We start from the raw sequence: 22,494 nt of genomic DNA on the forward strand, positions 1-22,494 counted from the left end.
CTCAGATGACAGACATGTTACATCGATAGGAATGGATGAAGCTGTTCGTCCGGTAAATTCCATCAAGGCCAGGGCAACAAGCACACGAGTTTGAAAGATTATTCCAAACAATTCAGCGCAGGATGACTGGAGAGGCAGCCTTTTTTACTACTAATAAACTTTATTTTATAATACACCTTTAAATGTGGCTTCTCAAAGCACTTTAAATGCTTTTAAAAAAGCACATTTAAAGTGCTTTAAACAAAGCACTTTATTTACTACGCAAAATATTAAATATTAAGAACGCCTGCTCTAGAATATAGTCGAGAACAGTCAGATAAGTCGCTGTTGGAATAGAGAGAGACACGTGAATTCTTTGTTCTCTGGTACAGATTCGTTGAAAATAGTAGTAATTCACGCACACTGGATTAAACAAATATTTACTTTTAAATTATTAAATTTGTATTATTTTCTAATTTAAATCTGTCTCTCTGCAAATCTGTATCATAATAAATAATACTGAGGTATATATGACCCAAGAAACCCAAGATCCCCAAAAACACAGAACAGCTCTCTCTCTCGCAGGGTTCAGATACTGAGCTCCAGTCAGGTTTGGTCTGGATGATCATGAAGTCGGGGCTCTCGCCTGGCGTGAGATCAAGTCCCAACTCCTCTGGACTCCTCTCTCTCTCTCGTGGTCTGACCTTCTTTGTCTTCTGTGAATTTACAAACTTACAGTATGTACAAGCATTTCATAAACTTAATATTTCAATCCAAACCTGAATCCACAAGCTGAGGACGTCTAAGAAAAGCTGCAGTAAGTGTCAGCAATGTCTGAAGAGAAGTGCATGTGATGCTGTAAGCTGATTGAATAAGTATTCAGACATGTGGGCTCAATATTTGTATCTTGGGCACCACTGGGCCACTCCAGGCCTCTGTCTTATTATGAAGCCCCTCCAGTGGAGCTCTGGCCTTGTGCTTTGGCTCAGTGTGCTGCTGAAGTGTGAGTTCAGCTCCAGCCTCAAGTCTTTAGGAGACAGAAACACACTTCAGTCCCATATTTTTGTGTACTTTGCTCCGTCTGGTTTTCCTCCAATCCCACACATTCAGACCAACAGGTTCCAGTCTGGTCTGATCCCACAGCAGCCTTCTCACCTGCCTGCAGACTCAGGGAGCTGCTGGGCTGCAGGCTGCCTGCAGGGGCTGGATGTGTCTTTCTTCAGCCCCATACGAGCCCCTGGTGGACCCCCAGGACACTGATACCCACCTCCTCCCCTCCCAGCCACTCCGCTCTGTCAAAAGCACCACTGGTCTGACGGAGGCCCCCACGACCAGTCTAACCAGTTACCTCTTTGTGTGGCTGCCCAGTGTGGAGGGACAGTGGGGTCTGGGTGCTTACAGGACCTATTTAAAGTGGGAAAACGGGGAGCAGGGGGCTCCCAACAGGCAAATCTGGGGAGTCAGGAAAGCCCTGGGCAGCACTAATAAATATCTGTTATATCTCAGTTCTTACAACATCAGCAATAGAGAGCAAGAGCTCATCAAGAGTCCATCATTACTGAGGAGCTGTGACGTTATAGGAGTTACTGGATCATGGCTGGGGAAGGATGAGCTGGATCAGTACAACTTTGGAGACATTTCTTCAGAAAGACACGCTGGACAGAAGGGTGTTGGTTGGGCTGTTTATCCAAACGAACCTGTAACAAGACAGAGGACTGGAGCCAGGTGACCCAGGAGTTTAAAGCCTATCTGGGTCAAGCTGAACGATAGGAACTGTAAGAGCTCAACACCAGCTGTGTGTTACAGATCACTGATGCACACAGGGACACACAGAGCTCACTGTATGTCTGCAGGTTCTCTGGTCATTTATCTTACAGTCTCTAGATAGAGATGAGTTCAGGAGAGCATCACTGATCTCCTCTGTTTCCACCAGCTCTTTCCCATGAGGTCATTTTAATGAAGACAGGGACCAGAAAGGCCAGTGCAGTTAAACTGGTCCTGCTGGTAGTGTTGAGGTGGGTGTGGACTGTGGAGGAGTGGGAGACAGAAGGAGTCACATTCGATCTGTGGGTTGAAGTGATCTGTCCTGTTGTCTCAGGATCCCCTCCAGCATCCCTGTCCTCACTCACTGGTGTCAGAAAAGACTGCACAGTCCTCCTCTTCCTCTTCTGCTCTTCTCTTGACTCTTCTCCCTGGATCTTCTCCCTAACTCTTCCCTCTCTGGACACTTGAGGATTCAATCCAGTTCACTCTGTGTCTCCCACTTCTCTCTGCTCACGTTTCCACTGCATCTCCACTCTTCACTCTCACTCTTCACTGAGCACCAGATCTTCACTGGCTGTCCCAGCTGACCGGGTGCAGCCTGTGTGTGAACAGCTCTCATGTCCCTGACATGGCAGCGCAGGTCTGCTGGCTCCTCTCCCCTCGTGCTGAGAGAGCTCCTGTCTGTGCGGATGGGAGACCAGGGGCCTGTGGACTCAGCCTGTGCTCCCTGTCTCTCTCAGCTGTGGGGAGACGATACGCCGCTGCCTCACTCCTGCAGCAGCAGTGCCTCAGCTCAGTCCTGCTTGAACAGCCCCTCTGCTCCCTGCAGCACACTGGGAGCCTTTCATGGGGCCTGAGAAATGAGCCACCACACAGCCATCTGCCCAGAATCGAAGCTGTATCTCCTCAAGCAGCCCTGGATTTCGGACTCCCACAGGCCTGGAAGACAGACCAGCCCTCTAGCAAAAACACTCCTGTTCCTTCCTGCTGGAGCCGAGATGGAGACAGAAACCTTTGCTCTTCCCAGTGGATGAATCAGCCCAGAGGAGCAGGGTATCCTGACAGCTCCTCTCCCTCACTTCAAATCCCTCTTCATCACAGAGCAGAAGACTCACTCGGATCAGATGGGCCTCATTCAGCAGGTGTCCCCATGAGCAGGCAGTAATATTGGCTCATGGTCACACACAGGCCCAACAGGAGCCCCTCTCACTGTCTCACAGGCAGCTGAGCTGAAGTGAACTCATCTTGTCTGTGAGGCTCCTTTCAGGGAGAGAGGAGCTGCCGTCTCACAGTCTGTGGACAAGGAGAGAGGGGCTCCAGGGTGGTATACTGATATGAGTGTTACTATTCTTATCTCCACAGAAATGTCCTTGAACACAGAACTGTGAGTCACATGACTACAGCACAACCTGCCGCCACAGCCCAGTTTCCCAGAATCCTCTCCTGCACTCCTCTCTGTGTTTCACTGAGAAGCGAAAGTGAAAATATTTCATTACTCTGGTAAACAGGGTGTGAGAGGTGAGGTGAACAGATCGTTTTTCAAATCTAGTTATTAAGAGGCCTCAGATACTCAAATATTTCTTTCAGAACAAGAGAGAGAGGAGCTCAGAGCAGCAGGAGCAGGTTGTCCAGTGTGTAAGTATCCTGTCTGTCTCCGAGCAGTTAACAGCACAGTGTGCTGCAGGGTTAGCTGCTGTCCTGTACACTCAGACAGTTAGTCACTAAACAGACGACATTGTTGTGAATCATAACCTGATGGTGTCAAATGTTTGAGTTTTCTCCTTTTTTTCAACGTATCGGATCTGACAGCAGACAAACAGTACATTTCCTGTCTTTTCTGAAGGTTTCTCTTTCACTTTGTGCTTCCTGTAGTTGAACAGCATCACACTCTGTGAGCAACGACTCTCAACACAAAGAAGATTAAACTTTTCTCCACGATACAGACTGTAATTCACAGTGTGAACGTCCTGTGAGGTGAAACAGGTGAGTCCAGTTATTGTCCAGTAGTATAAGGAGTCAGGAAATACTGTCTGACTGGAATCCTGTCCCCTTGCTTTCTGTGTTAGGCTTCAGCGCACCTGTGACTCCAGACTGGATAAAAAGGAATGGATAGATATAATAATGCTTGTTTTCTATTTACACCAGGTCAGAGTCAGAAAACTAATTCGATTTAGTTGCTGTGTGCTGGAGTGACAGTGAGATCAGTCAGATACAGCAGTGTGTGAGTGATCAGTCAGGACTGAAGCTGCTGTGTGCTGGAGTGACAGTGAGATCAGTCAGATACAGCAGTGTGTGAGTGATCAGTCAGTCAAGACTGAAGCTGCTGTGTGTTGGAGTGACAGTGAGATCAGTCAGATACAGCAGTGTGTGAGTGATCAGTCAGGACTGAAGCTGCTGTGTGCTGGAGTGACAGTGAGATCAGTCAGATACAGCAGTGTGTGAGTGATCAGTCAGTCAGGACTGAAGCTGCTGTGTGCTGGAGTGACAGTGAGATCAGTCAGATACAGCAGTGTGTGAGTGATCAGTCAGCACTGAAGCTGCTGTGTGCTGGAGTGACAGTAAGATCAGTCAGATACAGCAGTGTGTGAGTGATCAGTCAGGACTGAAGCTGCTGTGTGCTGGAGTGACAGTGAGATCAGTCAGGTACAGCAGTGTGTGAGTGATCAGTCAGGACTGAAGCTGCTGTGTGCTGGAGTGACAGTGAGATCAGTCAGATACAGCAGTGTGTGAGTGATCAGACAGGACTGAAGCTGCTGTGTGCTGGAGTGACAGTGAGATCAGTCAGATACAGCAGTGTGAGTGATCAGTCAGGACTGAAGCTGCTGTGTGCTGGAGTGACAGTGAGGTCAGTCAGATACAGCAGTGTGTGAGTGATCAGTCAGTCAGGACTGAAGCTGCTGTGTGCTGGAGTGACAGTGAGATCAGTCAGATACAGCAGTGTGTGAGTGATCAGTCAAGACTGAAGCTGCTGTGTGCTGGAGTGACAGTGAGATCAATCAGATACAGCAGTGTGTGAGTGATCAGTCAGGACTGAAGCTGCTGTGTGCTGGAGTGACAGTGAGATCAGTCAGATACAGCAGTGTGTGAGTGATCAGTCAGCACTGAAGCTGCTGTGTGCTGGAGTGACAGTAAGATCAGTCAGGTACAGCAGTGTGTGAGTGATCAGTCAGGACTGAAGCTGCTGTGTGCTGGAGTGACAGTGAGATCAGTCAGGTACAGCAGTGTGTGAGTGATCAGTCAGGACTGAAGCTGCTGTGTGCTGGAGTGACAGTGAGATCAGTCAGGTACAGCAGTGTGTGAGTGATCAGTCAGGACTGAAGCTGCTGTGTGCTGGAGTGACAGTGAGATCAGTCAGATACAGCAGTGTGTGAGTGATCAGTCAGGACTGAAGCTGCTGTGTGCTGGAGTGACAGTGAGGTCAGTCAGATACAGCAGTGTGTGAGTGATCAGTCAGGACTGAAGCTGCTGTGTGCTGGAGTGACAGTTAGGTCAGTCAGATACAGCAGTGTGTGAGTGATCAGTCAGTCAGGACTGAAGCTGCTGTGTGCTGGAGTGACAGTGAGATCAGTCAGATACAGCAGTGTGTGAGTGATCAGTCAAGACTGAAGCTGCTGTGTGCTGGAGTGACAGTGAGATCAGTCAGATACAGCAGTGTGTGAGTGATCAGTCAGGTCAAGACTGAAGCTGCTGTGTGCTGGAGTGTCAGTGAGATCAGTCAGATACAGCAGTGTGTGAGTGATCAGTCAGGACTGAAGCTGCTGTGTGCTGGAGTGACAGTGAGATCAGTCAGATACAGCAGTGTGTGAGTGATCAGTCAGGACTGAAGCTGCTGTGTGCTGGAGTGACAGTGAGATCAGTCAGATACAGCAGTGTGTGAGTGATCAGTCAGGTCAAGACTGAAGCTGCTGTGTGCTGGAGTGTCAGTGAGATCAGTCAGATACAGCAGTGTGTGAATGATCAGTCAGGACTGAAGCTGCTGTGTGCTGGAGTGACAGTGAGATCAGTCAGATACAGCAGTGTGTGAGTGATCAGTCAGTCAGGACTGAAGCTGCTGTGTGCTGGAGTGTCAGTGAGATCAGTCAGATACAGCAGTGTGTGAGTGATCAGTCAGTCAGGACTGAAGTTGCTGTGTGCTGGAGTGACAGTGAGATCAGTCAGATACAGCAGTGTGTGAGTGAACAGTCAGGACTGAAGCTGCTGTGTGCTGGAGTGTCAGTGAGATCAGTCAGATACAGCAGTGTGTGAGTGATCAGTCAGGACTGAAGCTACTGTGTGCTGGAGTGACAGTGAGATCAGTCAGATACAGCAGTGTGTGAGTGATCAGTCAGGACTGAAGCTGCTGTGTGCTGGAGTGACAGTGAGGTCAGTCAGATACAGCAGTGTGTGAGTGATCAGTCAACACTGAAGCTGCTGTGTGCTGGAGTGACAGTGAGATCAGTCAGATACAGCAGTGTGTGAGTGATCAGTCAGGTCAGGACTGAAGCTGCTGTGTGCTGGAGTGACAGTGAGATCAGTCAGATACAGCAGTGTGTGAGTGATCAGTCAGGTCAGGACTGAAGCTGCTGTGTGCTGGAGTGACAGTGAGATCAGTCAGATACAGCAGTGTGTGAGTGATCAGTCAACACTGAAGCTGCTGTGTGCTGGAGTGACAGTGAGATCAGTCAGATACAGCAGTGTGTGAGTGATCAGTCAGGTCAGGACTGAAGCTGCTGTGTGCTGGAGTGACAGTGAGATCAGTCAGATACAGCAGTGTGTGAGTGATCAGTCAGGACTGAAGCTGCTGTGTGCTGGAGTGACAGTGAGATCAGTCAGATACAGCAGTGTGTGAGTGATCAGTCAGGACTGAAGCTGCTGTGTGCTGGAGTGACAGTGAGGTCAGTCAGATACAGCAGTGTGTGAGTGATCAGTCAGTCAGGACTGAAGCTGCTGTGTGCTGGAGTGACAGTGAGGTCAGTCAGATACAGCAGTGTGTGAGTGATCAGTCAGGACTGAAGCTTCTGTGTGCTGGAGTGACCGTGAGATCAGTCAGTAAATGAGCTGAATTATCTGTCTGCCCACCAGCCCACCAGCCAGCAGAGATCAACACTTAAGATCATTACCAGCAGCAGATTACTACTGTATTAACAAGCGCCGCCGCACGAGTTAACACACCTGCAATTGCTCTACCGTGCGGCACACCGGCTTATTTGTACCATTCTTACCTGATTCCCGTTGCTCGGTATTGAGTTCACTACTTGTTGCTCTGCCTAGCGTTTCTTACCCCCTTTTGACTTCCTGGAATTCTGCCTAAACCTTTTGCCTTCGGACTTCGGATCTCGTCTCGCCCCTTGGATTGTTTGCCATCTTTGCCTGTTTCGGACTTGACCCTGCAGCCCTCTTTTCGACCACGATCGCGCTTGTTAATAGTAATCCGCTGCTGGTACTGATTAGCTCGCTTACGCGTTGATCTCTGCTGGCTGGTGGGCGTGACACTGTCTGCCTGTGTCTTTCAAAGAGCATTGATCTCCATCAGAGTGTTTATTTCAGAGATGAAGGCTGACCAGTCACAGTGGCTCTTTGTGACTCTGCTGTTTCTCCACCAGTCCTCTGTCTCAGGATCAGGTACAGTGAGACTCTTATTGGTGTTTTAATCAATAACATGAACAAGACCCTCATATCGAAGACTGGTTTCATTACAGTTTCTGGAAACAAAACATCTGAAACTTATAATTTGAACATTAGAACATTTTAAAATCTCTTAATTCTGAATATTCATTGATCAGAACGTGAGGGTGAACCTGTTCTTGCAAGAAGCCAAGACACAGGTTTCAGGAGCTTGACCTGACACCATGATCTACACTCCCACAGCCTTGTGTGCCTCCTGTTCTCAGGTTTCAATGCACTTTCTCATCATGTCCACTCTGGTTCATGTTTGACTGTTAGATAGATAGATAATACTTTATTAATCCCGTAGGGAAATTGATGTGTTACAGCAGTCCAGCCGAAGACAAGCAAAACAGACATCAGAATAGTTATAAAACGTAAGACAAACAAAATAAATAAATACATAGGTGTGTGCAAAATGTGCTGATCATAGTCACTGTAAAAACAATAAAATATGTGCAAAGTGTGCATAGGTTTATACAGACTGATTGTCCAAAAAGTACAATGGAGCAACATGCTGTCCATAGACGAGCAGACGAAGGGCTAACAGTCCTAGCCAAGGGCAGCGTTATACACCCTGACAGCCGCCGGGAGGAAAGACCTGCGGAAACGTTCCCTTGAACACCGTAGCTGGAGCAGTCTGTTGCTAAAAGTGCTCCACTGCCCAGTAACAGTCCCATGAAGCTGATGAGAGGTGTTGTTCATGATGGCTGTGAGCTTGGTCAGCATTCTCCTCTCAGCCACCACCTCCAGGGGGTCAAGGCTCATCCCCAGCACAGAGCCAGCCTTCTTGATGAGTTTATTGAGCCTATTTGCATCTCTTGTCATGATGCTGCTGCCCCAGCACACAACAGCATAGAAGATGGCCGGCGCCACCACTGATTCATAAAAAATGTGTAGCAGTGTTCCACACACACCAAAGGACCTGAGTCTCCTAAGGAAACAGAGTTGGCTCTGACCTTTCTTGAACAGGGCATCAGTTTTACCAGACCACTCCAGCTTATCATCCAGGTGTACCCCTAAGTACTTGTAGGAATGTACGCCTCTATGTCCTCACCCTGGATGGAAACAGGGTTCAGCGGAGACTTATTCCTTCGGAAGTCAAAGATCATTTCTTTGGTCTTGCTGGTGTTAAGCTGGAGATGGTTAAGATGACACCACTCCACAAAATTGGTAATCAAGCTCCTATATTCCTCCTCCCTCCCCTCTCTAATACACCCCACAATTGCAGAGTCATCCGAAAACTTCTGCAGAGGACATGCCTCAGAGTGTACCTGAAGTCAGAGGTGTAAAAGGTGACCAGGAATGGAGCAAAGACAGTCCCCTGTGGAGCCCCAGTACTGCTAACAACCTGTTCGGACACACAGCTCTGTAGCCATACATACTGTGGCCTGCAGGTCAGATAGTCTATAATCCAGGACACCAGGGGAGTGTCCACCTGCGCCGCCCTTAGCTTATCTCTCAGTAAAGGTGCATGGATGGTGTTAAAGGCACTGGAGAAGTCAAAGAACTCTCACAATGCTCCCCGTCTTCTCCAGGTGAGAGTTAGCTCTGTGTAGCAGATAGATGACTGCATCCTCCACTCCCAGGTGTGACCTGTAGGCAAACTGCAGGGGGTCCAGTGCTGTACTCACCAGGGTTCTGAGGTGGTCCAGTACAAGCCTTTCCAGAGTTTTCAATTGGTGTGATGTCAGTGCCACTGGTCTGTAGTCATTCAAGACTTTAGGGTGCCCCTTTTTGGGTACTGGCACCAGGCAAGATGTCTTCCAGAGCATCAGAACCTTTTCTAATCTCAGGCTGAGGTTGAAGATGTACTGCAGCACTGAACCCAGTTGGTCTGCGCAGATCTTTAGCACCCTGGAGCTGACACCGTCAGGACCCGCTGCCTTCCCTGCATGGAGTCTCCTCAACTCCCTTCTGACCTGGTCAGCTGTGATGGATAGGCCGAGGAGGGCAGGGGAAGATGGAGTAGGAGCAGGAGGGATCACATGATGGGGTGACTGAGGACATGAAGAAGGTGTCTGGGGTGAAGGCCTGTGAGGTGAATGGACAGTGGACCCTGTATCGAATCTGTTGAAGAAAAGATTCAGCTCATTGGCCCTCTCCAGGCCTCCCTCACTCTGTTGGCCGCCGGACAACTTGTATCCGGAGATCTTCCTCATGCCATTCCACACTCCTCTCACATTGCTCTCCCTCAGCCTGTCCTCCATTTTCCTCCCATAAGCCACCTTGCTCTCCCTAACTCTCACCTTCAGCTCTTTCTGTGTTCGCTTAGCTCCTTCTTGTCACCTGCCTGGAAGGCTTTTTCCTATTTAGGATGGCCTTCAGATCACTGGTGACCCAGGGTTTATTATTGGAGAAGCAGCGCACTTTCCTGGTGGGCACTGCACTGTCAACACAGAAGTTTATGTAGTTTATGTTAAGTCTGGAGAGCAGCACTGGATTGACTCTGAAGTCCCCTTGCAGTCTCTCTGTTAAAGCTCCTGTAGGTCATGTTTGTCTTTCCTGCCTGTAACACTCTGCTCTTGTCTGTATTCTCTACATTGACTGCAGCTCTTCTCCAGCTGCTGTCTTCCTGCACAGCTTCTCTCTCACAGCTAACATGCTGGTTTCACCTCCTGAGCGTCTGTGATGACAGCTCTCTGCTCTCCAGGCCAGGCTGCTCTCACACACAGTCGCCCCCAGACTGCTCAGCCTGCAGCCCTGCTGTCCTGCTGGAGGATGTGTTTCTCTCTCAGGCTCCAGTATCACTGTCACTGCCCCTCACACACTCTCTCTTCTGGAGACCTGCGGCCCACAGCTCTCGCCCAGCAGACTCAGAGCTCTTTACTCTTGTACCTCAGGAGCTCTGCAGCTCTCAGCTCTTCCTCATTGTCCTGGTAGAAATGAGACGTGTTTAAATGTTGAAAAGGATGACGTACAGGCTTGCTGGCTCACTGTACAGGCCTGAGGAAGAACCAGCCCTGCTGTATCCCAGCTGAAGACAAACACTGGAAACATCCCCACAGCTGCCAGCATCTCTCTCTCTCTCTCCTGCTGGACTGTGTATCAAACACACACTCAGTCCTGGTGGGCTGGGGAGAGCTCTCTAGTGATAAGCATCACTGTTCCAAGGAGAAGCGCTTTTCCTTCTGTCTCCACGGCCTGAGAGAGCAAGCAGTCCTCTCGAGAGGGCAGACAGGCTGTTTATAGAGGAGCCCCCAGCTGGAGCTCATCAAACCATCAGTCCCCTACAGCTGTGCCTCCCTGAGTGACCACTGACTGACAGAGCATCACCCTTCCTTCACAGCTCTATTACACTGAGCTGCTCCTCTGGAGGAGGGAGAGCAGCAGCAGCACAGGGACAGGCTGCTGAAGAGGCTGTACTGACTGGAGAATAACGGCCCCAGAGCTGTTCAGCTGAAAGGAGCTGAGTTTGTAAAATACTGATTACAGTCAAGCTTACTGTGAGGCAAGGAGGCAGAAATCTTCATAATGGAGATCAATTCCAAGGAAGTTGATGACAGGAGAGGGACCATGTTTTATCTGCACTGAATCGAAGCCCAGTGTGTTGTAATGAAACTCAGAGGAAAGAAGCTCCTGTCAGAGAGGCCTGGGAACAGTGAACACTGAACAGAACACAGGAAGGACTTTGCTCAGCTCTCCTGGGCTGGAGGGAGTGAGGAGAGTGAAGGAGGAGATGGACAAGATGAAGGTCTTCGCTTCGTCCAGACTGCTGCTGGAGGGAGAGGGAGCATCAAGGAACTGGGAGGAGCAGGGAGAGGAGTGATCATCCCGAGAGGAAGTCCTGGGCTTGAGGAGCTGGGAGAGCAGGGCTGGACGCAGGGATCTGAGACACTGCTGGCTGTGCTGAGGAGTCTGGGGCATGAAGCTGGAGGGAGCTGGGAAATAGGGACAACCCCTGAGCTGTGCTGGACAGCAGGGGGCAGCAGAGAGAGAAGATGTTGTGCGATACCTGTTTACTGTCCCAGAGGTAGGATGGAGGGAGCTGGGAAGAAACAGAGAGAGAAGAGGAAACAGAAAGAGGAGTATGGGCAGGGTGGTAGTTTACCAGAGAGCTTACCACACAGCAGCGGACTGGACCCCTGACTGGAATTGATTAATCAACAGACACAGAAGGAGACAGAGGACTTGTTTACTGCTGAATGTCAGTACCTTCTTTATAGTCTGCTTGATTAAATTGTTTATTTTGCACTGTAAGATGCTGACTGACCTGTATTTTTATACTTATATACTTTGTGAGAGTGGATAAGGAGCCTGAGAAACCAGACTGGGTGATGAAGCTTCATACAAGATACAGTACAATAGAGCTCATAGAAAACACTGAGGGGTCACTGAGCTGCTTCTCTTCACTCTGTCAGTATGAGTCTCCAGTTTGTCTCAGTGTGTGTCTGTGTAGAGGCTGAGACTCATGTCAGCTGTGTGCTCTTTCTCTTTCAGAGACGTTTCGGGTTGTTGGTCCAGCTGCTCCTGTGTTTGTTTTTCCTGGAGAAGATGCTGTCCTGCCCTGTTACCTCTCACCAGACATCAGCGCTGTGGACCTAGAGATCCGCTGGTTTAGAGATGATCATGATAACTTTGTTTGTTTATATGAAGCTCAGGACTATAACATTGATTTACAGAATCCAGCCTACAGGGAAAGGGTTGATTTGTTCCTGAATGAGCTCACCAGAGGCAATGTGTCTCTACTACTGAGAGATGTGAGGCGCTCTGATCATGGACAGTACAAGTGTATAGTTGTCTCTGGCCATGGAGATGATGACACTGGTATTGACCTGGTTGTGAGAGGTGAGTGTCTTTCAGTCTGGTTTACTGTCTGAAGAGAGTTATATCTGTGATGAGTCACTGATCACATCAATACTCTATTAGATGTCAGCTCAGTCCACACGGTAACACACTCAGTGTCAATACAGCACTACACAACACAGTACACAAGAATACACACTCCCCCAGTCTGCACAGGCAGAGTCTTTAGAGAGACTGAGGTACCTATGTTGTGACGCCCATATAGTAACACACAGTAACACAGTCAGTGTCTTGACTCCTGTCAGCTCCCTGCTGAGCAGCTTCATTATTTCACCTCACCGGGGTGTCTCATCATCTACACAACATAGTACAACACAACTCCACACAATACAGCACAACACTACTCAACACAGTACAGCACTGCACAACTCAATACTATTAAACATCAGACTATGACACATTACAGCACAGCTCAACACAACACAGAACAAAACAACACATTAAAGCACAATACAACTCAATACAACAACCAAATACAGAACTGCATCAAACAGCTCTACACAGTACTATACAAATTAACACTGCAAAACTCACTACAGCACTACAAAACACGACAAACTATTACACAGCTCAGCACTCATCCAAGTGGATCAGTTTCCATCTGTCACGCCCCACACTCTCCCTCGCAAACGACGTTACATTCCCGGAACCTCTGCTTCCCAATCTCATCCCTGATTGAACCCAGCACATTCTCACATGCATCAGATTCCTCAAATTCTCACTCCCTAACCAATCATCCAATCACACCCCTTTCCTTTCAGTATTTAAACCCCCTTCGCACACCTTCCCATGCTCACTATTGAGAAGCCTATCTTAGTATTCTCCAGTGTGTGTTTCCAAACCTTTCAACTGATCTCCTGTTACAAATCTTCTGCTTCCGCCTCTTGTCCTCGCCTTCTGGATTTTGCCTTTGTATTGTTTTGAATATCTCTCGTTACCAGACCCTCTGCCTCCCTTATCGACCCAGCCTTTGGATTTTGTCTTTCGGATTGTCCCTTTGCTACTCTGTGTCCTGTGGGATTCCGGTCACGCATAAGGATCCTCCTATTCCATGTATTGGTTCTCTGACACCATCCTTGTGTTTCTGTGATACTGATCCTGTCTCCTGTAAATACAGACTCACTGATACCTCAACACTCCAGTTCACCAGCTCACAGCTCAACTGTTGCCTTGAGTGGAGAAACTTTAAGAATGATAATATACAGATACTTCAAACTGTTGATTTAAACAAGTCTTTATCATTTCTGTGTCCTGAAATCACAGCACTGAGATAGCATTTTGCTACAGTGGGCTTTTATCAGCTGTGAAATATCTCCTGTTGTGTCGAACCCACAGCCCTGGGCTCCCAGCCCTCAGTGTCTCTCCACTCCCCTGGAGGAGGTCAGACCCAGCTGCTGTGCAGATCAGAGGGGTGGGTCCCTGCGCCTGCAGTGACCTGGACAGACAGGGATGGACATGATGTGACCTCACTGTCCAACAGCACAGTGGAGAGGGACAGTCAGGGGCTCCTCAGTGTCAGCAGCTCCATCCCAGTCCAGCAGGAGTCCAACATCTTCTCCTGTCTGGTCAGGAGTGCTCTGCCTGAGCCAGACTGGGGCTCTCAGCTCCACATTCCCAGTGAGTATTGAACACGAACAGTGGAGCTCAGCTGTCACACACCTGAGGTCTCACACACACCCAGGACATAACACACCTGGGCCACTGGGCACAGCCCAGAATAGGAACTAATGATGAAAGGACTCACCTCAACACTCAATACAAAGTGCTGAATCTGTCACGCACATACAATCAGGTGACAAACAATAACACCACTCTCAATAAAACACTTTCTGTAAGTACTTTATCTAATATTCAGAAAAGAAGTATCAATTCTGAAAGGTTCAAGATTAAATTAAAACAACCGATCCTTTCTCTGCTTTCTGTGTAACTAAAGAATCAAGAACATGAAGTATCTCTCATGCTTTATTGAATCTCAGCACTTGGTTTAAAACATGTGCCTGCAATGAATACTAACTACTTATTACATGTATTAGAGTCAGTCTCAATAAGAAACCTCTTATTTTTCTGTTTTCCAGGAGACTTTTTCCCTGCGTCCTCTGGGTGGATGGTGGCTCTTGTCTTATTAGCAGCTGTGACTGTAGCAGCAGCAGCACTTCTGGTGATCCAGTGGAGAAGAATGGACAGTATGTGCTCATTATAGATGTGTGTCTGAATGTCTGTGTCAGGATGGACTGTAAATGACAGTGTCTGAGCAGCACACCCTACTCTAGATAACAGGACTCAGTGCACAGACACCCTGTCAAGAGCTGTAGATCCCAGCAGCTCAGCTTCTCAGAGTGGGTTATAGAGGGAGATCTACACTGTGGGATGGGTTCCTACTAGTCAGAACCAGAACCGGCCCACAGCAGCTGTCCTTGCAGAGACAGACCCAGCTCCTCCAGTGTCAGAGCTCCTCTGTCTTCAGCTGTGTCTCACTGTGAGTTTCCACCAGTGGAGGTGAATCAGGGTGAAGTTACTCAGGAGCTGTTCCATCATCTATGGGCAACAGTGAACATCTGACCTTCTCCTCTGGGATGGAAACTCAGAGAATCCCAGCACACCCAGGATCTTCCTGCTGTGCTCCTTCCTGATTCTCACCCCCAGGAGAACAGTGCGTTAATGGTTATAGTGACACCAGCACTGTATCCAATACTCCCTAGAAACAATCAAAGTGTCTCTGTGTTTCCTTGTCGATGTAAATCAGTAACAATCTAATACTGTACATCTGATATTTTGTAGATTTCAGATCTGAACTCACTGTTTATCCCACTGCAGCTGTAATCCTAATATTCTGACAGCTGCCCTAAAGGAGATTAACATACAGCATCAAAGACAGCAGAGCTGATCCCTGAGAATCTCTCCTGCTGTGTCTGCACGGTCTCAGTGAGGTCATTCTGGAAGATCTGTACAGTCTCTCAGTCTCCAAGTGCCACAGAGTGAGAGACAGAGTGAGCTGAGGAGAGGAGCTGATCCTCAGTACTGGGTCTCAGTCTCCTCACAGGATCTTCTCCAGCCTGTCTGATACAGCTGCTGGTTAATATATCAGGGTCACACACTCTACTGAACACACCTGTCTAGACTGCAGTCAGTACAGGATCTTCTCCAGCCTGTCTGATACAGCTGCTGGTTAATATATCAGGGTCACACACTCTACTGAACACACCTCTCTAGACTGCAGTCAGTACAGGATCTTCTCCAGCCTGTCTGATACAGCTGGTACAGCAGGAATCAGCTCAGCAGATCCTACTGGAGCTTCACTTCACAACCAGCAGGTCTTCCCCACTGAAACCAGCAGTGTCTGTGTGGGAGAGTCTCTCACACAGCTGCTGAAGGGACAGGTAATCAGTGCTGAGCAGGACCAGGGCAGGAGCTGTTATTTATTACTCTGTACAAACACCTCCCTGAGCTCTTAATGACCAGTCAGGACACAGAGGACAGTGAGGACATCAGAAGATGGAAACACACTGGATTTGCACTCAGTTCTGGAACAAGTCCCAAGAGACAACAATACTGGAGCTGCTGAAAGGCACAACAATTTAGACTGAATCTAGATTGAGCAGCATTAATGATCAGGGAATTAAAACACTGTCCACTGTCTCAGCTCCATCTCCATGACAGGATGGTGTTATCACAGTGTTTAACCAGGAAGACTCCACAGAGAGAAGAGGGTTTTGCTCTGGACTGTAGAGACCCAGTTAATACAGGACATCATCACAGAGCTGCTGTTACCCTCATCGCTCTCACAGACCGGACTGCAGGGTGGGCTCAGTGCAGGAGCAGGGCTGACAGCAGACCCTGCCTGTAGGTGTGTCAGGTGTCTGTTCTATATCACATCTGCAGATCACCCTGTAGTCAATAAAGGAATAACTGCTGTAAATCCACATCACTGAATTCCTCATAACCTCCAGACTCCACTGCTCTGCTCTGTGAAGAACAAGTCTATCTACTGACACAGTGAAGTATTTTGTTTTCCAGTTCTTGCAATTTAAATAACCCAGAATCCACTCTGAGTTCTGAGTAGAGGTCTCTGCTCTAATCTAGACTCATATTCCAGCTTTACTTTGTGTCTGATACTCCTGGTGTTTCTTCAGGACAGGAGCCCTTTGTCAGTGTGAGGTTACTGCTGGACAGGGATGCTTTGTGATGTTCATGCTACTGTAGGAGTCACTGTGCTACTGATGTATGTGGTCTGCGGTCATGACTGTGTCCACTGTGTCACAGTTAGATCTACAGAGAGGATACCTGGAGTCCAGAGAGATAATGAGGTAGTGGGTACATACAGTACACTCTAATCACAGTGAGAATGGAATATCTTTTTCACCACAGTTACCCAACTTCTGTGATTAAACATTACAGAATGGGGTGAGGTGATTCTCATTTACTTTAGTGTGGCAAACATTCTTATCTATGAGAGATAGGAGGGATCAGTTTTGGGGATGTGGTTTCCATTTGCTGGGGGGGAAATACATTACAAACTGAGAGCAGGAGATAACGTCCTTACACAAAGGGTGGTGGGAGGGGGAACAAGCTGCCCAGCCAAGCTGTTGAAGCCGATACCCACTTCCTTTCAAGACACAGCTGGATGAGATACTAACTTCCACTCTGACTGTATGGGCCTCTCCCTTTCTGTTCTTATATCAAGTAAGATGTATAACACCTGTAATGGAGACAATGCCCCAAGTCGTTGTCCAGTTTCTCCAGCTCTATTCCTGTGTGTCTGACTCCAGTGTCTGTGTTTGTTTACAGGGGAGGAGAAGCTCAATGGTGAGTGACTGTGAGATGTGTCTGTATTGTCACCTTTCTGTAAGTGTCTGTAGATTTGATGTTAATTGTATTTGTATAGCTTTGGCAACACTGATGTATTCATTGGTCGTGCCAATAAAGCATCTTGAGTTGAAATTGAATCAGTTAGACTCTCTGTAGCTTCTCATTAATTTTCATTAATCATTAATTAAAGCCATTTTAGCAGGAGTTCCTCTGTAAAAGAACAATAACATAGTTTCTATGTATAGAACAGAGTAAAGAAATGATTTTATGAATAAAATGTGTATATAGAAGAATGTTATTTGTTATGTTTCTTGTCATTGATAGTTTAATTCTGGAAGGTGGTATTTGCTGCCTGTTTGAGTTTGAATATTTAAACTGATTTGAGAGTCATGAGTGACTGAGAGCCCCGATGGTCTAATAATGTCCTCTTGTTTCCAGCCATTCCTGTCATTCGCACAGAGCTGGGTAAGTACCTCCTGTGTCTGTTAGATCACAGAAGTGAAAATACAGATGAGGCTGAGCTGTGCTCTACTGTACTGATATGTGCTGACATGTACTGAGCTCCACTGTGATGAACTCTACTGCACTGATACACAGTAAATCCTTCTCTCTGATTCTCCACAAACACACACATGTTCATTAATCTGTAAAATACTCAGATTTCTGAAATCAATAGAAGCTACAGATGAAACAGATTCTGGGACAACAGGGTCTCAAAGAGGAATTTTCTCTCCTCTTGTCTAAAAAGTCTCCTTTCAGACTGACAACAGTCCATCAGCCCTGTCCTGAGTGAACAGCCTGTATTCTGGACACTGTGGGGTCCTGCCTGTGTCCTGCTGTCACACTCAGTGTCTGTAGTGCTGGAACAACACATCTGAACTGCCTGCTTGTGTTGGGCCAGCTGGGAGCCAGTCTGTGTCAGAATGATGTTATTCTTGAGTCTGTCTGGATCAGGTCTGGTGTGGAGATGTGCTCATCATGGTGTGTGACTGGTCATCTCTCACTGGCCCAGCTCACAGCCAGACATGAAGCAGTGTGAAAACCACATGTCTGTATCTCATCTCAGGGTGTGATACTGGTCACTGTGGGTTCAGGTCACTCAGGTAGTGATACTGGTCACTGTGGGTACTGGTCAGTCAGGGTGTGTGACAGCAGCTAGTGTTGTCCTTCATGACTTTGCAATGAACAGCTTTAAGTATCAGTATGAAATACCTTCAATGGCTTATTGACTGTCTTATTGACTTACTGACTGAGACACCAGTCTAACAGACACAGCTGTTCTCTCTCATTGACACTGTGATCCCCACTGCAGAGGACACTGAGGATCCTGAATCAACTTATTTCACACTGCAGTATAAACTCTAGTATGATATCCGGTAATAAGCAAAATACACTTTCAATACAATAACTTCCTCTTATCTCTCTACAGATGCCATGAAGAGAGATCCCATCCCTAAATCACGTATGTACTGTACACTGTGTGGAAAAACATCTCTGTGTTCAGACTGACACCACTGACTGTACTGATGTCTTATTCCCAATGTGGAGCCCAGTGTGTGTCTGTGATTAACAGTGTCTGTATCTCTGTGTTCAGTGTGTGTCTGTGATTAACAGTGTGTGTATCTCTGTGTTCAGTGTGTGTCTGTCATTAACAGTGTCTGTATCTCTGTGTTTAGTGTGTCTGTGATTAACAGTCTCTGTATCTTAGTGTTCAGTGTGTGTCTGTGATTAACAGTGTGTGTATCTCTTTGTTCAGTGTGTATCTGTGATTGACAGTGCGTGTATCTCTGTGTTCAGTGTGTGTCTGTGATTAACAGTGTCCGTATTTCTGTGTTCAGTGTGTGTCTGTGACTAACAGTGTCTGTATTTCTGTGTTCAGTGTGTGTCTGTGATTAACAGTGTCTGTATCTCTGTGTTCAGTGTGTGTCTGTGATTAACAGTGTCTGTATCTCTGTGTCCAGTGTGTGTCTGTGATCTCTGTGTTCAGTGTGTGTCTGTGACACACAGTGTCTGTATCTCTGTGTTCAGTGTGTGTCTGTGATTGACAGTGTGTGTATCTCTGTGTTCAGTGTGTCTCTGTGATTAACAGTGTGTGTATCTCTGTGTTCAGTGTGTCTGTGATTAACAGTGTGTGTATCTCTGTGTTCAGTGTGTGTCTGTGATTAACAGTGTGTGTATCTCTGTGTTCAGTGTGTGTCTGTGATTAACAGTGTGTGTATCTCTGTGTTCAGTGTGTGTGATTAACAGTGTGTGTATCTCTGTGTTTCAGAGTGGCAGTGGCTGTGCAGTGCTGCAGGTAGGTCTGTCTCCTGGTGAAGTTAAAGACACAGTTCAGCTATTGATTGTTAATACTGATGAGTTTTGAGTCACAGTGAGAAATATACTGATGAGAGAGGAAAGAGAAGGAGAAACAGTGTGAACTGAGGTTCACTGCAGGTTTAGTTTATACTCCTGTGAAGAACTTCAATATCTGTCACAGTGATCATGTTGTAGTTCAGCCAGTGGAATCATGTCAGTGCTGTAGTAATTGAGGTATAACTTCACACAAGTTCCTAAATTATAAACCATTTTTACATTAAGAGAAGCTGATAGCTTGTAGGAGACTAAATGTCATTTAGTATTTAGTATTTTATTACTCAGAGACACAGATCACATTATTACAGTAATTACACAACAGGTGATCACTGATCAATTAAGTACAAGGAAATACCTGTCAAATATCTAATAACAACTTAGACAGCGGTGCAGATTCATGTTGTGATGAAACCAAATACTTGATCAAATATTCCACACAGAGACTGGGCATTAAAATGATCCAATCAAAGTGTTAATTAACATGTGACACCAGGCACACGTCCTCTGTCACACCCTGTTTCTGTGTCTGTAGACAGTAGAATTGAAGAGACAGGACCCAGCGTCTCCCTGGAAAACACTAAACAGCCTCAATCCCCCAGATGAACAGGAGTCATGCTGAGTGTGTCTGAGTGCCTGTGAATACCCAGGCCATAACCCATAACAGACGAGCTGGGAGACTCTGAAGTAGTGAGGTTGTGGAGTGAATAGAGAAATACAAGTGTCTGTGACAGTGAGTTGAGCAGTGTCAGAGGGAGTGTGTGTTAGTGTGTTACTCTATCTGTGTGTGTCCATGTGAGTGTGTGTGTCAGTGTTCATCACTGCCAGTGGAATAACAGAAGAGCAGAGAGTGTTGGGGTCACTGGAGTGTGTGGGTATGCAGGGAACATACAGTAGGAATACAAGTGTGTGATTGTGTGCAGAGCAGTGAGTCTGTATTAGTGTGTTCCTGTATCTGTGTGTGTCAGTGCGAGTGTGTGTTCCTGTTTTACTGTCTCTGTGAGCAGTGTGCATGAATGACACTGTGAGTCTGGGTGTTCATCAGTGTAAGTGCATTTGTCACTGTAAAAGAACCCAAACTATTTGATTCAGATCTATTTTCACCCCTTGAGATGAAGAGACAGATTATAATGACACCAGAAAGAGAGTTAATGTACTTCACAGGTACAGAAATACAAACGTGTGAATGTGTCCCTGTGTTTCTGTGTGAGAGTTGGACTCAGTGGCAGTGTGATCTCTCTATAGATTATATATGGCCTCTGTATGTGACCTCTGTCCTTTGACCTTTTCACCTGTCCACAACACCACATCATACTGGCCATAATAACCCCAGTACTGTCTGTGCTGGACACAGTGTCCAGCAGGGCAGCACAGCTCAGTACTGACCTCTCCTTTCTTCTGTACAGGTATAGGAGGCCCTGTCCCTGACCTGAGTAAGTACTCTGTGTACACTCACAGCTCTGATGGGCTCAGGCCTCTCACTGCCAGTGTGGGGGAAGAGTGTGTGTGGAGTAGCTGAGGGGTATTTAAACTGGGGCACTGGGGGCAGGAAACTCAGAACAGGGCAATTCTGGTGGACCCAGGAAAGACCAGGGCAATATCAAACACAAAAGTAAACACACCTCAAGGAGGTCACTCTTAAATACTTATATATTACTACAATATATATCTCAACGTTCAGCATTACGTTTAACAGTTAAAGAGTTACCGAATCATCCCTGACATCACACATTTTAGACATTTCTTCAGAAAGACCAGCTGGACAGCAGGGGTGTTGGATGGGCTGTGTATCAAAACTAACCTGTAACAAGACAGAGGACTGAGGCCAGAGAGTCCAGACAGTTTGCAGCCTCTATATGGGTGAAACAGGACAGGAGAAACTAGAAGAGCTCATCAGCAGGAGTGTGATCGATCACTGATGAACACAGGGGCACAACAGCTCACTGTATGTGTGGTGTTCACACTGTGTTAAAGGTGATTGGGTAATAACTGGGGATCTCTCCTCCTCTCATGTTAATGTGAGACATTTCCATGGGGATAAAGAATCTGAAATCGATGTGATTACAACAGTTAATCTTTACTGGAGCTTTGTGCTGCCTCCATATATATACTGTGTTCCTGAATACACATATATTCTGAATAGCTTCTGTATCTCTGTGTTCAGAGTGCGTCTGTGATTAAGTGTCTGTATCTCTGTGTTCAGTGTGTGTCTGTGATTAACAGTGTGTGTATCTCTGTGCTCAGTGTGTGTCTGTGATTTACAGTGTGTGTATCTCTGTGTTCAGTGTGTGTGATTAACAGTGTGTGTATCTCTGTGTTCAGTGTGTGTGATTAACAGTGTGTATCTCTGTGTTTCAGAGTGGCAGTGGCTGTGCAGTGCTGCAGGTAGGTCTGTCTCCTGGTGAAATCTTACCCTGTGCTGAGGTCTCTGCTCACTCCTTCATGAGGGTCTACAGGCTGAACCTGGCAGATCCACTGACCTTGGATTTGGGAATAAGTGTGGAAAATCAGGATCACAGTGGTGCAGTGGAGAGCCATGCTGCCTCACAGTGCTGGAGTCCTGGGTTCAACTCCTGGGGTGCTGTCTGTGTGGAGTCTGCATGTTCTCCCTGTGTCCACATGGGTTTCCTTCCTGGTGCTCCAGTTTCCTCCCACAGTCCAAGATGTGCTGGTGTGTCAATTGGCTTTTGGGACAGAACTGGCCCTGGTGTGAGTGTGTGTGTCTGTGTGTTTAGATAATGAATGGTGACATAAAGTTCTAGGTGGAGCTACAATCACAGACACCCCCCACACACAGGTCTTTAACTTAAATGGTGATTTATTGCCCATATCTGACACAGTAACAGGGGAGGTCGATCCTCAACAAGACCTGAATATTGAGAACAAACCAGCAGTAGTAGGAGGCCGGTCCAGTGAAACTCCTCACATCCTGAACTGACCGGGTGGCTGGCCAGGAGTTTACTGTGGCTCCTCTTCAGGGGCTGTGGAGACCCTTCTGGCTCAGAAGCTCCCAGGAAACCAGTCTCTTGCTGTAGGAGATTCATGTCTTCAGTGAGTCTTGAGACCTGTCCTCCTCATGAGGTCCCTGACCTTTCTTCACTTGTCCAGGACCTGGAGAATGAGGGTCATCCAGGCACACCGGGC

General features: G+C 47.2%; 1 protein-coding gene across 2 annotated transcripts in view; it reads left to right on the forward strand.

Annotated features, from left to right (window-relative positions):
• Positions 1-2,251: 2,251 nt before the first annotated feature.
• Positions 2,252-22,494, forward strand: part of LOC148660444 (butyrophilin subfamily 1 member A1-like) — a 48,204-nt gene continuing 27,961 nt past the window's right edge. Inside the window, exons 1-10 of one of the 2 annotated variants that reach the window (XR_015939775.1) lie at positions 7,245-7,344; positions 11,827-12,174; positions 13,528-13,809; positions 14,268-14,375; positions 16,978-16,995; positions 17,437-17,463; positions 18,428-18,460; positions 19,268-19,294; positions 19,886-20,783; positions 21,709-22,148. The gene's annotated coding sequence lies outside the window, so the exon portion shown is untranslated. Of the gene's footprint in view, positions 3,379-3,615; positions 3,727-7,244; positions 7,345-11,826; positions 12,175-13,527; positions 13,810-14,267; positions 14,376-16,977; positions 16,996-17,436; positions 17,464-18,427; positions 18,461-19,267; positions 19,295-19,885; positions 20,784-21,708; positions 22,149-22,494 lie in introns of those variants that run through there. The other variant, XM_088637824.1, reaches the window with a different exon arrangement.

Source organism: Lepisosteus platostomus, chromosome 6 (genome assembly GCF_059453375.1).
Source record: "Lepisosteus platostomus isolate fLepPlt1 chromosome 6, fLepPlt1.hap1, whole genome shotgun sequence".
Lineage (NCBI taxonomy): Eukaryota > Metazoa > Chordata > Actinopteri > Semionotiformes > Lepisosteidae > Lepisosteus > Lepisosteus platostomus.